Genomic DNA, 16,723 nt, shown 5'->3' with positions numbered 1-16,723 from the left:
CCCCACCCCCCAAATAAGAAAAGAAATTTAAGAAGTGAAGTCTGAAGTCAGACTAGTTCAGTCAACAAAGGATTTTTATTAGCACTTATAACTGGTAAGTGAAGGGTGCTTCTGCTTCCAGACTTAGTTGGATTAGGGAATTGAATAATTTTTAACCTCTGATTACTTCTCCTTGGCTTTTTAATTTGAGCAGCCTCTCATCCACACTAAAGCAGAATCCTTCTGCACTCCTGGATCCCTACCCTTCCAGGTTAGCAGCTCCAGAAAAACAATATTTCAATGATAATCACCCTTCTAGAAAGATCTGATTGGCTGTTGGCATCATGTGTTCCTCCCTAAATCAAACTGGGTGGCGCTGTTGGGGGTGATGAAATTCTCTGGCGGACAGATCTAGCTGCTTCTCAAGGACTAAAGGCAAGAGTAAGGATGAACCTACAGGAAAGAAGACAGAAAAGGAATTCTGGGCAATAGTAACAGATTTCCTCCGATAGTAAATCCCATTTTACAAAGGTGAATACCAAGGGTTTCATTGGATAGAAAATCCACTTATTCACTAAACTAGGAAGTGGCAGGACTTGGATCTAAAGTCAGGTTCATATATGTTCAAAACACATTTGTGACAAAACTCACTCACTAAATTGTCCCAGCATCCCCAACAGTACTCTTGTCCCAGTTCTAAATACTGGGGTTGTCCTTCTGGGCTCCCCCAAAATAACTATGGTGATAGGGAGCCTGACAATAATTTCCAGACCCAAATCCTGATTTATGGGACTTATTTGAAGAGTAGGACTAAGAGACCACAAGCACATGTCTGTGACCCTTCCACGGATGATCCAGTACAGAGAATATATAGAAAGTGTCACTTTTCAGGCCCAAGGGCTGAACCATCACATGATTGAGTTAATGAATCATATTGAAGATGCTTTGCAAGTTATTTCTTTTAGTAGCAGTTAAATCACAGAAGCTTATACATGATTTGCCTTTCTAAAGAAGGAGAGAAAATTCAAGGCTATCCCTGTCTAACAATAGTACCCATCATATTTATTTGTATTGTTTTTGCTTTCCTGAGTGGGAGTGCTGTGAAGGCAGGGAAGTATGACTTTATGGTGATGTGGGTATTGGCTGTGAAAGATTATCTTGTTTGTATGCCCTACCAGAACAAGAGTTTGGAATTATTAATTTAAAGAAAGAATTCTGCACACATAGACTCCATGCAACATTGAGTTCTAGGGAGACAAAACTGACTATGGGTAGCAGAGTGTTCCACACTCGCTTGCTAATTTTTTAGACTAAATTACAGAATTGCTTCTTCAGAAATTAAGTGTTCTAGAGACCCCAGATGAATGAAGATACTTTAGAGTGCTTTCAGATAACACAAACTTTGAAAGGCTTAAAATAAAAGGCAGCAAACATTAAAGTGAAGCTTTAAATAGAGTTGAAAGCTTTGAGTTCATAGATAATTTTATGCAAAATAACTTTCACACTAGTAAGAGACTTCCAGAGTGGGTGACAATATAGGTAGGAGAAATTGGAGAGGCACTGTGGCAATGAGTTTCTGCTTTTAGTTCTAGGTAGTTTTAGGGAATATACAGTATGAGACTCAGAGGATACATTTATGTTCACTGCAGCAATACAGAGGTTGAAAAATGGGTAAATGGATAAAGTGATTAAGCTCAGGACATAGGAATTGGTTTAGAAACATCAACTCCATAACAATTACATGCCTTAATTGTGTAGGACCTGGGTTTGACCCCTGACATTAGAAAAAAAAAAGGGGGGGGTGTTTGTTTTTGGTTTTTGGTTTTGGAGTCACACCCGCTGATGTTGATGGGTTACTCCTGGCTATACACTCAGAAATCACTCCTGGCTTGGGGGACCATATGGGACACTGGGGGGTTGAACTGCTTTATGTCCTAGGTTAGCACGTGCAAGGTAAATGCCCTACCACTCCACCCCCAAGAAAAAGTTTAATATGGTAAATTTTATATCTATTTCCTATACAATCAAAACCAGATATTAGAAAATAACCTAAAGGAGTAAGAAATGGCTGCATGTGGGGGTTTCCAGGCAGAGTGCTGATTGCTCTACCTGCAGAGTCTCCACCCGGCTGTGCTTCTTCTGAGGAAACTAAGGACTTGAAGGGAGCCCTGTCCTACTCTTCTCTGTCTTTCCTGAACTCTGGAAGCTCTCCTCAGAGCCCTGGGAAGCGAACCCCAAAAAACTACATTCGGAAGCTAGCCAGCGAGCCAGTGAGTGAGTAAGAAATGGCTGGATGTGGGGGTTTCCAGGCAGAGTGCTGATTGCTCTACCTGCAGAGTCTCCACCCGGCTGTGCTTCTTCTGAGGAAACTGAGCACCGGAAGGGAGCCCTGTCCTACCCTTCTCTGTCTTTCCTGAACTCTGGAAGCTCTCCTCAGAGCCCTGGGAAGCGAACTCCAAAAAAAACTGAAGCTACCCAGCAAGTGAGTGAGTAAGAAATGGCTGGATGTGGGGGTTTCCAGGCAGAGTGCTGATTGCTCTACCTGCAGAGTCTCCACCCGGCTGTGCTCCTTCTGAGGAAACTGAGGACCTGAAGGGAGCCCTGTCCTACTCTTCTCTGTCTTTCCTGAACTCTGGAAGCTCACCTCAGAGCCCTGGGAAGCAAACCCCCCAAAAACTGAAGCTACCCAGCAACTCTCCTCAGAGTCTTGGGAAGCGACCCCAAAAATACAGCATTCTGAAGCTGCCAAGCAAGCGAGTGAAAACTACGCCTGTCCAGTGGGGCCCGACTGTGAAAAACTGTGAGTGCTGCCTGTGTGTGTCTCTCTACTATCCTGCTGCGTGAACCTCTTGAGAGTGGGCTGAAAAGAGGCTCCAGAAGGCACTTAGCTCCACTTCGCTACGCAGCCGTGCGCTCTTTCTAAAAAAATAACACCATCACAAGAAGAAAAAAAAACACACTAAGAACTGTGTTGGATCACAGAAGCAAGAACTTCTCTCCAGACTGTCTTCTCTGCTGCGTGCTCGGGCCTAAGATTTGATCCTGTGTGAGGCTTCATCCATGGAGGACTCCCCTACCTTGGAGGCAAGCAGGCCCATCCAGAAAGGGCGGAGCCAGAGAAGTGTGCTGCCTGCATCATATAACCAATGAATACCACCACAACACGTAGAAAAACCCACAATACAAGTGTGACAATGGGGAAACAACGCAGGCCAGCATCAGACATAGAGAATGAAGATGACAATTCTGATGACCAGTTAATGACCAACCAACTAATCAACCTCTCAGATAAGGACTTTAGAGTAGCAATATGGAAGATGCTCAAAGACCTCAAAAAAACCATGGATAGAGTGGAACAGAACACTAATAATAATCAAGAAAATATGAAGACAGAAATCACAAAACTCCAAACTGAAATAACATGTCAACTAACAGGCCTGAAAAAATCAGTAAACGAAGTGAATGACAAAATGGATAAGCTCTGGGACAGGGTATCAGAAGCTGAGAATAGACTTGGTGCTGTGGAAGATGAGATACATAACAATTCCATACAGCAGGAGAGATTGGAAAAAAAAACTTAAAGCAAATGAACAGACAATGGAAAAATTAGTCAAAGAATGGGAACAGATGAAAATAGAAGTCTATGATAAGATCAACAGAAACAACTTAAGAATCATTGGAGTCCCAGAGACCCAGGAAGAAAATTTCCAGGAAGAATCAACGGTCAAGAGCATCATTAAAGAGAAACTTCCAGAGCTAAAGAATATATGTGATCAAATCCTGCATGCTCGAAGAGTACCAACCAAAAGAGACCCAAGAAAAACCACCCCAAGACACATCCTAGTCACAATGACAAATCCCACAGATAGAGACAGAATTCTGAAAACAGCAAGATCAAAAGGGGAAATTACATTCAAGCAAGCATCCTTGAGATTTACAGCAGACCTGTCACCAGAAACACTCAATGCCAGAAAGCAGTGGTGGGATATTGTGACAAGACTGAATGAAATGAATGCTTCACCTAGAATACTGTACCCAGCAAAACTCACTTTCCGGTTTGACGGAAGAATACATGGTTTCACAGACAAAAAACAGCTCAGAAACTTTATGGACTCAAAACCAGTCTTAAGAGAAAAACTGAAAGACCTAATTTAAAACAAGACTAACCAAAAGACACACCAAATTTTGATATAAAGATGGCATTAAATCCCAAGACAATTCTTTCTCTCAACGTCAATGGACTAAATGCACCAGTTAAGAGACACAGCGTGGCTAAATGGATCAAAAAACTCAATCCAACCTTCTGCTGCCTACAAGAAACGCACCTGAATAGTCAGAACAAACATAGACTCAAAATAAAAGGCTGGAAAAAAATTATCCAAGCAAACAACACCCATAAAAAAGCTGGAGTGGCCATACTAATATCAGATAATGCAAACTTTATACTCAGGAAGGTTGTAAGGGACAAAGATGGACATTTTATATTAATCAAGGGGTATGTAGAGCAGGAAGAAATAACTCTCCTAAACATATATGCACCAAATGAGGGGCCAGCAAAATATTTAAAACAACTGTTGACAAATCTGAAAAATAATAACAACACAATAATTGTGGGGGACCTCAACACTGCTTTGTCAACATTGGATAGGTCAACCAGACTGAAACCCAACAAGAATATACTAGACCTGAGGAGAGAAATGGAAGAAAGAGGCCTAGGGGATATATATAGGACACTCCATCCCCAGAAACCTGGATACACATTCTTCTCCAATGTACATGGGACATTCTCCAGGATAGACTACATGCTGGCACATAAAATATACCTCCATAAGATCAAGAGGATAGAAATTTTGCAGACTACCTTCACTGACCACAAGGCTCTGAAATTATTTGTGAATTCCAAAGGGACTCAGAAGAAAAACTTTAACATCTGGAAGTTAAACAACCTCATACTCAATAACCAGTGGGTCCGAGATAAAATCAAGGAGGAAATAAAAAGGTTCCTGGAAACAAATGACAATAAAGACACAAACTATCAGAACTTATGGGACACAGCAAAAGCAGTACTGAGAGGAAAATTTATAGCTTTGCAAGCACACATCAGGAAGGAAGAAGGACTTACCTGAGTAGCTTAATGACACAGCTAATAGAACTAGAAAGTACTCAACAAAAGGACCCAAAAATAGGAAGACAGAAGGAAATAACAAAGCTGAGAGCAGAAATCAACGAAGTGGAAACCCAAAAAACAGTCCGAAAGATCAACGAAAGCAGAAGTTGGTTCTTTGAAAAAATAAACAAGATTGATAGACCACTGGCAAACCTAACAAAGAAAGAGAGAGAGAGAAACTTGATAACTCTTATTAGGAATGAAAAAGGAGAGATCACTACTGATATGACAGAGATTCAAAGGGTAATCAGAAACTACTTTGAAAAACTCTATGCCACTAAAAATGAGAACCTGGAAGAAATGGATAAATTCTTGGACTCTTATAATCTTCCACGGTTGAAAGAAGAGGATGTAGCATATCTAAACACCCCCATCACCATTGATGAAATAAAAATGGTAATCAAAAGTCTGCCCAAAAACAAAAGTCCAGGCCCAGATGGATTCACTAATGAATTCTATCAAACTTTCCAAAAGGAACTACTACCAATCCTGGCAAGATTCTTTCATGAAATTGAACAAGTGGAAACACTCCCAAATAGCTTTTATGAAGCCAACATCACCTTGATACCTAAACCAGACAGAGATGCTACGAAAAAAGAAAATTACAGACCAATATCGCTGATGAATGCAGATGCAAAGATCCTCAACAAAATCCTGGCAAATAGGATTCAATACCTCATTAAGAAGATCATCCACTGCGATCAAGTAGGTTTCATCCCAGGAATGCAAGGATGGTTTAACATCCGTAAGTCTATCAACATAATACACAACATCAACAACAAGAAAAATAAAAACCACATGATCATATCAATAGATGCAGAGAAAGCATTTGATAAGGTCCAACACCCATTCTTGATCAAAACTCTCAGCAAGATGGGAATGGAAGGAACCTTTCTCAATATAGTTAAGGCCATCTACCACAAGCCAGTGGCAAATATTATCCTCAATGGAGAAAAACTGAAAGCCTTCCCTCTAAATTCTGGCACAAGACAAGGCTGTCCTCTCTCACCACTCCTATTCAACATAGCACTGGAAGTACTTGCTATAGCGATTAGGCAAGAAAAAGATATCAAGGGAATCCAGATAGGAAAGGAAGAAGTCAAGCTCTCACTGTTTGCAGATGACATGATGCTCTACTTAGAAAACCCTAAAGACTCTACCAAAAAGCTTCTAGAAACAATAGACTCATATAGCAAGGTGGCAGGCTACAAAATCAACACACAAAAATCAATGGCCTTTCTATACACCAATAGTAATAAGGAAGAAATGGACATTAAGAAAACAACCCCATTCACAATAGTGCCACACAAACTCAAATATCTTGGAATCAACTTGACTAAAAATGTGAAGGACCTATACAAAGAAAACTATAAAACTCTGCTCCAAGAAATAAGAGAGGACACGCGGAAATGGAAACACATACCCTGCACATGGATTGGCAGGATTAACATCATCAAAATGGCAATACTCCCCAAGGCATTATACAGATTCAACGCTATTCCTCTAAAGATACCCATGACATTCTTCAAAGAAGTGGATCAGGCACTTTTGAAATTTGTTTGGAACAATAAACACCCTAGAATAGCTAAAGCAGTCATTGGGAAAAAGAATATGGGACGAATTACTTTCCCCAACTTTAAACTTTACTACAAAGCAATAGTTATCAAAACAGCATGGTATTGGAATAAGGACAGACCCTCAGATCAGTGGAATAGGCTTGAATACTCAGAAAATGTTCCCCAGACATACAATCACCTAATTTTTGATAAAGGAGCAGGAAATCCTAAATGGAGCAAAGAAAGCCTCTTCAACAAGTGGTGTTGGCACAACTGGCTAGCCACTTGCAAAAAATTAAACTTAGACCCCCAGCTAACATCATGTACGAAGGTAAAATCCAAATGGATTAAAGACCTCGATATCAGACCCCAAACCATAAGATATATAGAACAACACATAGGCAAAACTCTCCAGGACATTGAGACTACAGGCATCTTCAAGGAGGAAACTGCACTCTCCAAGCAAGTGAAAGCAGAGATTAACAGATGGGAATATATTAAGTTGAGAAGCTTCTGCACCTCAAAGGAAATAGTGCCCAGGATACAAGAGCCACCCACTGAGTGGGAGAAACTATTCACCCAATACCCATCAGATAAGGGGCTAATCTCTAAAATATACAAGGCACTGACAGAAATTTACAAGAAAAAAACATCTAATCTCATCAAAAAATGGGGAGAAGAAATGAACAGACACTTTGACAAAGAAGAAATACACATGGCCAAAAGACACATGAAGAAATGCTCCACATCACTAATCATCAGGGAGATGCAAATCAAAACAACAATGAGATACCACCTCACACCACAGAGAATGGCACACATCACAAAGAATGAGAACAAACAGTGCGTTCGGGGATGTGGAGAGAAAGGAACCCTTATCCACTGCTGGTGGGAATGCTGTCTAGTTCAACCTTTATGGAAAGCAATATGGAGATTCCTCCAAAAACTTGAAATCGAGGGCCGGGTAGGTGGCGCTGGAGGTAAGGTGTCTGCCTTGCAAGTACTAGCCGAGGAAGGACCGCGGTTCGATCCCCCGGCGTCCCATATGGTCCCCCCAAGCCAGGGGCGATTTCTGAGCATATAGCCAGGAGTAACCCCTGAGCGTCAAACAGGTGTGGCCCAAAAACCAAAAAAAAAAAAACAAAAAACAAAAAAAAACTTGAAATCGAGCTCCCATACAATCCAGCTATACCACTCCTAGGAATATACCCTAAGAACACAAAAATACAATACAAAAATCCCTTCCTTACACCTATATTCATTGCAGCACTATTTACCATAGCAAGACTCTGGAAACAACCAAGATGCCCTTCAACAGACGAATGGCTAAAGAAACTGTGGTACATATACACAATGGAATATTATGCAGCTGTCAGGAGAGATGAAGTCATGAAATTTTCCTATACATGGATGTACACAGAATCTATTATGCTGAGTGAAATAAGTCAGAGAGAGAGAGAAAAACGCAGAATGGTCTCACTCATCTATGGGTTTTAAGAAAAATGAAAGACATTCTTGCAATAATAAATTTCAGACACAAAAGAGAAAAGAGCTGGAAGTTCCAGCTCACCTCAGGAAGCTCACCACAAAGAGTGATGAGTTTAGTTTGAGAAATAACTACATTTTGAACTGTCCTAATATTGAGAATGTATGAGGGAAATGGAGAGCCTGTTTAGAGTACAGGCGGGGGTCGGGTGGGGAGGAGGGAGATTTGGGACATGGGTGATGGGAATGTTGCACTGGTGATGGGTGGTGTTCCTTTTATGACTGAAACCCAAACACAATCATGTATGTAATCAAGGTGTTTAAATAAAAAAAATAAGTGTTAAAAAAATTCAAAACTTAAAAAAAAAAGAAAATAACCTAAAAACTAGCATTTTATTCTTTAGTTTCTTTGAAGAAAAAAATGTCTTAAAGAAAGGGGAAGGTGGTAATTGGTTCCAGAACCTACTTCTAGGAACCTGAAGAAGTCAAAAGTGACAGGAATCCCTTCTCTGGTAAAATACATGTCATAAGAAAAATCTACACAGAGTAATTTGTTTTAAAAATAGAAAATTCCAAAGTAGGAAGAAATGGGGAGAGGAAGAAGAGAAGGAGTTTTAAGAAGCTGGGCTTATAGAAGATTGTTTTATTCAATAATACATGAACTGGGCCAGAGCAGTGGTGGAAGTGGTAGGGTGTTTGCCTTGCCCATGCTAACCTAGGATGGACCATGGTTCAATCCCCTGGCATCTCATATGGTCCCCCAAGCCAGGAGTGATTTTTTTTTCTTTTTTTTTTTTTTTGGTTTTTGGGCCACACCTGGTGATGCTCAGGGGTTACTCCTGGCTGTCTGCTCAGAAATAGCTCCTGGCAGGCATGGGGGACCATATGCGACACCGGGATTCGAACCAACCACCTTTGGTCCTGGATCGGCTGCTTGCAAGGCAAACACCACTGTGCTATTTCTCCGGGCCCAGGAGTGATTTCTGAGCACATAACCAGGAATAACCCCTGAGCATCACCAGGTGTGCCCCCACAAATAAAAATAATAACACATGAACAATTAAAACCAGGAGTCCCTGTCACTTCCCAGCACGTACAAAGCCTGTGAGTATTGCCACAAAATCCTTCCTGCTGCTCTTGGGAAGTGAGCATTTATAAATAATTTAAAGCAAACCACACTGATCTTAATGGTAAGGACTCTGAAAAATAATCAGATTCTTTCCCTTCAAACTAGCTAAGAAAGTGAATGGAGAAGAGCCAAGGATAGAGACTTGAGAGGGAGGGGAGAAAAAGGATATCTTTAACATAGATATATATTAATATAATATAGATATGCCCACAAATGTAGTCACTATGTCTGAACCTGACATAGACCCATGCTATTCTCAAGAGAGAGATATGCCAAGCTGTGAAAAATCATGGGTATACTGACAGCTCAGATAAAACCAGGAATCTCAGGAGGAGAAGGCCAGCCAAGTCTTCGCTATGCCAAAGTAACACAGCTGCACCCACCACCCACAACTGCCATTTGACCGATGGCCCAACTTCACCATTCATCTACAGAGACACCTATCAGGTATGCTGGTATTTGGGCTGACATCACCAAAAATTTTTTGGAGTGATTCCAAGCATTTTTTTCTTCACCTACTCATACCTAAAGAGACCTGGCAGCTGAAAACACACCTCACAAAAGCCACAGTATCAGCAATAGTGCTTAGATTCCTGGACTGCACAGCCATATTGGCTACTGTGAGACAACTTTAATTTTTTTAATACTATCATCCCTATAAAAACACACCAATCTAGATGTCAATGTGTATCTGAAGCCGTCTAATGTTCAAAAGACAAAAGAAGTAACAGAACGAGCAACTAGAAACAAGAGTTTACTAAACCTTGTGACAATGACTTAATTGTGTGATACAATGATTTTCACAAATTTTCTTATTGCTGTACTTTTTCTTTTCTTTTTTAATGAGTGTTCCCACTTGCGTATTACAAATAGAACATGAAAATAAATGCATTTTGATCAACTATGTAGTACATGTGATAGATTTTTTTTTTTTTTTTGGCTTTTGGGTCATACCCTGCAGCACTCATGGGTTCGTCCTGACTCTACACTCAGAAATTGCTCCTGGCAGGCTCGGGGGACCACATGAGATGCCGGGATTTGAACCACCGTCCTTCTGCTTACAAGGCAAATGCCCTACCTCCATGCTATCTCTCCGGCCTGTGATAGATGTTCTTTAAATAAAATAATTTATATAAAAATAATACAAATTTGCAGGTATGATCAAAACCAGGAGTTTTGGGCATCACAGGGCAGTTGTACAGGGGGACCGGAAAGTGGACATTTGTTCTTGGCAGATTAAAATGAGTCAGGGAGGGAATGAAAGAAAGGAAAAAGAGTTTTGAAGTCAAATTGTATCTGTAAAGAAAAGAATTTTGAAAAAAATTGCTGTTCCTATCTTTTCTCCCAAGTGATAAAGTTCTTACTTAGAAATTACTAGTCCCATCATGAGAGATGAAGTCATGAAATTTTCCTATACATGGATGTACATGGAATCTATTATGCTGAGTGAAATAAGTCAGAGGGAGAGAGATAGATGCAGAACAGTCTCACTCATCTATGGGTTTTAAGAAAAATAAAAGACATTTTTGCATTAATTTTCAGAGACCAAAGAGAAGAGGGCTGGAAGTTCCAACTCACTACATTGAAGCTCACCACAAAGAGTGGTGAGTGCAGTTAGAGAAATAACTACATTGAGAACTATCCTAACAATGTGAATGAATAAGGGAAGTAGAAAGCCTGTCTCAAATACAGGTGGGGGAGAGGTGGGGAGGAGGAAGATTTGGGACACTGGCGATGGGAATATTGCACTGATGAAGGGGGTGGGTGTTCTTTACATGACTGAAATCCAACCACAATCATGTTTGTAATCAAGGTGTTTAAATAAAGATATTAATTAAAAAAAGAAATTACTAGTCCTTGCACCCCAACCCAAACCCTTTATATTCTTTCTTTTTTCCTTCCTTCCCTTCCTTCCTTCCCTCCTTCCTTCCTTCCTTCCTTCCTTCCTTCCTTCCTTCCTTCCTTCCTTCCTTCCTTCCTTCCTTCCTTCCTTCCTTCCTTCCTTCCTTCCTTCCTTCCTTCCTTCCTTCCTTCCTCTCTCTCTCTGTCTCTCTCTCTCTCTCTCTCTCTCTCTCTCTCACACACACACACACACACACACACACACACACACACACACACACAAGGACTGAGACTGAGACATGTTGGTGGAGGAACTGACTTAGAAGCAAAGTCTCAAAAACTATGGGATAACATGAGTGCCAGCCTAGCCAGCCCACTTTACTCAACCTGCTTTCATGGCCTTGGAAAAGCCTGCAGTGGTCCTGGCTTCCCCTAGAACCCCTGCAGGAGACTGTAGCCTTTACATTGCCCACTTCACATCCAGACTCCTATTCACTGTGTTTAGGTGGACTCTTTTGCCAGCTAGATTCTATTCACAAAGGTATTTTCTTTCATTTGAAGTTCAGTGAAGGCAAGGCAAAGCTTAACAGAAAATGACTGAGTGTTCCATTATGTAATGAAAATTCCCTAACACATGTGGCTGTCATCCTGGGAAAGCAAGATGAACTCTCTCTCATCTGGACCTCCCTGCCTTCCAAATGGGGGTCTGTTTGGAGGAGTCTATCCTGGTCTAGCAAATCTGCATCTCCCATTCCATCTCATTCTTGGCTCTCCAGGGACCAGGTATGTGGAATTTTTCTTGAATTTTTCTGAATTAGGTCTTTCTTCTAATTCAGAGAAGTCTTAATCTCTCTAAATCAAATTGTGTCAGGACCAGATTTTTAAATCATCAGGGCTTTATCCATAGATGATTATGTCCTTTTTCAATGTTTTTATGGCTGGTTATTTATAATCCACATATTGCTGTTTGTAAGGGGCTCTTTTACTCCACTATCATCAAGAGACAGATGTGGGTTGAATTGGGAACATGTTCCTTTAGAATTAAGAATTACGTCTGTGATTCAAGATGGAGTAAAGGGTTAAGGCATTTGTCTTGCACAAGACAAACCTGGGCTCAATTCCCAGTACCACGTATGGTCTTCTGAGTATCTCCAAGAGTGATCCCTGAGCACAGAGGCAAGAGTAAACCTGGCCACTGCTGGTGTAGCCTTAAAAACAACCAATAAAAAAAGGATTACTTCCGCACTGACTTTGCACTTTCTGTTTAAAAAGAAATGAAGATCTCAGGGTCATTCTCTAGACCCCTGATCAGCATCTACCTCTGACTTCTAATAGCTGAAGGTATGACCATAAGTCTTCTGAGTTTGCAAATCAGAGCAAAACAAAACTTGAAGGAGGACCACGAGACAAAGTCTATGTGCAGTGAACTCAGTGACCAGGCCCAAGCTACAAGCCAGCTCCTCGAAGAGTTCTCTTTTTCTGGAATAGAAGCTACCACTTTCTGCCAAGCAATGTGCAGGTTGTGTGTGTCTACACAAAGGGATCACCGTTGAGGATTTATTCTCTATGGCAGGCAGGACCTTGCCTAGAAATAAATGCAGTGTGATGGGGTAACTCAAGAAGCTTAGATAAAGGCTTACTATGACTGTGAATGGAGGCAAGTCAAATACTCATCTCTCAAAATGGAAACCAAGAGACCAGGAAGATGGTTCACAGGAGAGACTCCCAGTGGGCCTGAGCATTGAACCATCTTGCCTGATGGTTGATCAAGTATTCTTGTGACATTAGGCCCCTTGGACACTGGTTGGGAAGCCCCCCAAAATATCAAAATAATGGAAGCCAGTAACATTCAGGTTAAACACCAAAAACCTTTGTTACCTAGCAGACTCATAATTGGAATGCAAATTTTGCTTTCACAGTCTAACTCCTTTCTCTTATTCTCCTAATTTACTATGAAAAAAAGAAAAGAAAAGAAAAAGCAAGAGAACATTTTTCATGTGCATTTGTGTTTAGATAGACACCAGTGACCCCGGAACACAGTAGTGGGTTTGAAGATGCATCAAATGCCTCAGGCGCTTACAAAATTCCCAGATTTGGGGCTCATGATGGAGACTAAGTACATCATCCATCCCGCAGGTCGCCAGCCCAGCTGGGTCCACAGTGGTTGCAGCTGCCTCTGTCTTGCTGCTGCAGGCTCCCCTCTCACCCCCTCAATTGTGCACATCCAATTCTTCTGCCATTCTTGTTTTCTGCTCTGGAATTCTCCCTGCCTCCCAGACACAGCGCTTTACTTTGATTGATGCTCTTTGTTCTTTGTATGTGTAGTACAGCTGAACAGCAGCCTTAAGTCTCCAGTCATTTCTTTGTTCCTTCCCTCCCTGCTTAGGAGATACAGTTGAAGTTAGGAACACTGACTGTACCCCATGCATGAGACACTGAATACTGGGGACACAGGGGTGATGGAAATGCTCCCTAATTCCTGTTCACAAGGAAAATGGGGAGAGATGAGCAATAAACATATATATGTAAAATATAAAATAAACAAATATAAAATGGGTTGGATATTGGGAATGGGGTGACCATGGCTAAAGAGAAAAAAGAACAAGAGAAGGCCAGATAGATGACATCAGTGACAGCACATGCTAATCTTATACAAGGCCTTGAGTCACATCCATTACTTGGTACCTCATGACACCGCAGGAAGCACAGGTGAACCCCAGCAATGCAGCCATTAATGGTCAGACTGCACTTCTGCACTTCTGGAGTCTTGTTGGTAGTGGCCCCATGAATAATAAAATAAAGCAGAAGACTGTGCATATAGGTTATCAACTTTTAAAGGGGAGTCCACAAAGGCCCTAACTGAATGTTTTGTTTTGTTTTTTGTTTCTTTGTTTTTGGGCCACACCCGGCGACGCTCAGGGGTTACTCCTGGCTGTCTGCTCAGAATAGCTCCTGGCAGGCACGGGGGACCATATGGGACACCGGGATTCGAACCAACCACCTTTGGTCCTGGATCGGCTGCTTGCAAAGCAAACGCCACTGTGCTATCTCTCCGGGCCCAAACTGAATGTTTTTTATATATTTTTTGTTGTTTTTTTTTTTGGGGGGGGGACTACACCTAGCAATGTCCAGGGCTACACCAGAGATGTTCTGATTCTGCACTCAGAAATCACTCCTGGTAGGCTCGAGGGACCATATGGGATGCCGGGGATTGAACTCAGGTCAGCTGCATACAAGACCAGTGTCCTCCCTGATGTGCTATCGCTCAGCCCAATTTTTGACTTTTGACAGAAGATCAGAGGAAATGAGTGATCCTGACATGTCTCAGGGAAGAAGTCCTGGTAATTACAAATGAAGTTCTGGCAACTTCAAAAGAACTTTCTTTTGTATTTCTCGTGCTTCTAATTGGCTCCAATAGGGTCATTCATCTCTCCCCATGTATGACTTACCCTATCAAATCACCCCCAAAATGTAGTGACTTAGATAACCCCAAGGCCTGATGGTCTCCCCGTGGCTTCTTGCATGTGGCCCAAATCAGTGGCCCAAGGCTCAGGTGGGAGAAGATCCACTTCCAAGAGGACAGTGGTTGATAGTGGAGAGACCCTCTAGTCTAGGCAAAGGTCTGGTTCTTTCTATTTGTTGGCTGGGAATATCAAATAGTCCCTTGGACTTCAACACAAGCAAGCCACTAAGTGTGGGATAAAGATGATAAATCAATTTATAGTTTAATCTTGGAAGCCTTTCCCCCCACCCTTTCTGTCATAGGATAAAGGACCAGTTCTAGCCTAACTCTAAGAAGAGGGAATTCCAGAGAGCTTAAAATCCAGGGTCAGGGTCACTGATAGCCTGTTTTTCTGACCAGCTCTCCTCTCACCCTCCCACAGTGGACTTACATTGGTCTCAGGAATCTTCTCAAACTTGCTAAAAAAAATATCCCAACTCTTTCAGATCTCTGCATCAACTCCTCTTCCTGCTTCCTCCCTTCTTACCAGGGACATCTCTCCCATCCAGGCCTCCAGTTCTCTTCTCAGCTCTCACCTCCTTGATTATTGCTTCTTCTAAATTAGTCCCCACAGCCTCACCATGTTTCCTTATTTTTCTCAGGCCACTGTTCCTCTCTGACTAAATGTAAGAGGCAGGAGGGCAGGGATTTTTGTTGAGTTCATTGAGTACTGTATTCCCAGGCCCTGGGACTTAGATATTCCTTGTCAGAACAAAGCCTAATTTCATCCAGTCCAGATGAGGAAACTTGGCTTGATGCAATTAGAAGTCACAAAGTACAGAAAAGAGTTGAGCCCAGAGAGAGTACAGTGGGTAGGGAGCATGCCTTGTATATAGTGGACCCAGATTTCATCTCTGGCATCCCATATTGCCCCCCAAGAACTTCCAGGAGTAATTTCTGAGTGAAGAACCAAGAGTAATCCCTGAGCATCGCTAAATGTGGCCCAAAACAAAACTCAGCCCCACCCAAAAATATTGAGCCCTATTCCCAGGATGGTATTAGTCCATGATGTATACTCTAAATGCTGAAATAAAGGGTCCCAGCAATTAAACTTGAGATCCACACAGTAATAAAATTTGAGAGCCACTCCAGACGAGCTCTCCTCCAGGGATTGATAGCCATTGGTAGGCTATTCCTAACAGTGTTCAAGAGAGATTCACTTTGAGAGCCTGTTAAAATATGCACACAATAACTACTTCAGCCTGTACTTTAACAGAGTATTTTTTTTTTTATCTTAAACCAACTTCAGGCAATGTTGACACACACCCAGAGATCAAGCTGAGAGGTGGAAAGTCTGGGTCACTGCCCTCCTCTCTCTTGGTCCACTCTTCTCAGAACACTGGAGATTGAATTCTTCCTCCAGGGTAGGTGAGGAGGGTAAGGCAGGACCTTGGTCAGAGCAAGCTCAACTTCTTATTCTACTGCTGGCTGCAACCTTATGAACAAATACAATTCCCCCAGTGCAATTCATAAAATCATCACAGCCAAGTGGGACTCCCTGCCTCCTAGTACCCTGATTTTGCCAAATAGAGTGACTCTAGATCCCGTGCTTGTCACAAGCATGAAAGATTATGCTTGTCCTCAGACTAAAACCATCTTTCCTTTTTTTTTCTCCTAATTAGATTTCCTCAGGCTCTTATTCTCCATATCAATGCCCTCCTCTTCCTCAGGGAAGTCTTCTCTGACCACTTCATTCACTGCCTGATCAGGTACTTCTCTACTCCAGTGACTCTACACCCAACATTTTCTCTGAAATGGAAGAGAATGCCTTGGATTCATTCTTTTCTCTAAAATAGAGAATATCTTGGCTTCTAGAGACTCTCCAAAATCAAGGACCATGAGTTCAGGGTGGCATTTAAATATGTCCAAAGTATGAACATCTGTTGTCTAGAGCCCCCTCTGGGGAAAACAGTTGGTTAGATTTCCTTTGGAAAATGCTGTCCCTTTCCATTTCATCCATGTGAGTTGTGTGAGTTCCAGTTCCAATTGCAGAGCTAACTAGCTTCCCTCACTCTGTCCTCCCTGTCAGTGATTGGTTCTGAGCTGATATATAGCTTAAATTA

Source organism: Suncus etruscus, chromosome 19 (genome assembly GCF_024139225.1).
Source record: "Suncus etruscus isolate mSunEtr1 chromosome 19, mSunEtr1.pri.cur, whole genome shotgun sequence".
Lineage (NCBI taxonomy): Eukaryota > Metazoa > Chordata > Mammalia > Eulipotyphla > Soricidae > Suncus > Suncus etruscus.
The sequence above is the reverse complement of the archived record's forward strand: the minus strand, read 5'-3'. Positions refer to the sequence as shown.